The sequence below is a fragment of the Nanorana parkeri genome, unplaced genomic scaffold, assembly GCF_000935625.1.
Source record: "Nanorana parkeri isolate BGI_ZX_2015 unplaced genomic scaffold, ASM93562v1 scaffold265, whole genome shotgun sequence".
NCBI lineage: Eukaryota > Metazoa > Chordata > Amphibia > Anura > Dicroglossidae > Nanorana > Nanorana parkeri.
In genome coordinates, this window is record NW_017306533.1 from 76,377 (window position 1) to 77,881 (window position 1,505).

Genomic DNA, 1,505 nt, shown 5'->3' on the forward strand with positions numbered 1-1,505 from the left:
CCTCTCTGTGCACCCACCCACACTGCCACCCACTCTGTGCACCCACCCACACTGCCACCCACTCTGTGCACCCACCCACATTGCCCACCCACTCTTTGTACCCGCCCACTGTCACCCTCTCTGTGCACCCACTCACACTCTCACCCTCTGTGCACCCACCCACACTAACACCCACTCTGTGCACCACCCACATTGCCCACCCACTCTGTGTACTCAGCCACTCCGCCACCCACACTGCTCATACTGTGCACCTACACCACCCACACTGAACCTACTTTGTAACCCCACTTTTCCCCGCTTCACTGGTGTAATTGTTTTTTTTTAGTTGTATTTACACTGCCAAGCCAAAGAAATGAGGGAAAGTGCGTTATATTGCACTGTGTAATCCTTCTGTGGTGTGGCAGTGAAATTATAACTTAAAATAACACTGCCACACCAGTGAATCCAGGGAAAGTGGGGTTACAAATTATGAAATAATTTTAACCCCCTTGTGTAATTGTAAATCCCATTTTCCCAGCTCTATTGGTGGCACTGTTAAAGAATTAGGCCTGACGTTCTGGCATTCCTGCAGCAGAAACATACAGATTCTTGTGACAGGAATGTCGGGTGTCCCACTTAGATGTGGCTGCTGTACCCACTGAAGTTAATGACCAGGTGACAGCGGCCATATTTGTAAGCGGCAGTCCGCACGTAATGTGCGTGATATGATTAAATGCAGTTTTGAATAGATCACTGTCTCTGGATGTACGTATCCTTCATACATATCTATTGCTTTTTAAAAGTTCAACTCTCAGCATTCTTTTTCTTGCATTCATATCCCTTGATCCAAGCACTGCTCTGTTTCTAATGAGTTTATCCTGCATTGCAATGCTCCAAATTCACATGTTGCAGCCAGCTCCCTCAGCATTGTGACATATTGTTCTATAGTCTGTGACTGGCCGTGATCTGTAGCATTGAAAATGTACCTGTCATGTTTCAGGCAGGGATAAAATGAATCTGTAATACATCCAGAATTTTGTTTGCACATCATGTTTATCATCTTCAAACAGTGCGAGGTGCTGATAAATAAGTAGACAGTCAATGCCCATCACTGAGTGTAAGGTAGCTATCCTTACCTTGGGGTCTTTGTTGTCCAATTCAGTAGCCACCTCGTAATCAGGGCCGGATTTCCCACAAGGCCATGGAGGCCCAGCCTTGGGGCAGCAGGGAGTAGAGGGGCAGCAGGGGTGTGGAATTCCTATCTCTAATGCCCGGGACATGAAGTTCCGTGCGCCGGGCGGGTATTTGTTTCTACATTTGGCCCTGCTTTGGGCAACCAGCCTTCCCATGTGAACTGTCACAGGAGATCCAGCACAGTGCTTTGCTCAAACTCCTGTATTGGAGATGACAGGTTCAATAAAGAGAACCTGTCAACTCCAAATGCTATCACACAGGGACTTTAAAAAAAATTGATAAAAAAATGATAAAATAAATAAAAAGTAAAAAATAATAAGACATGATAATAA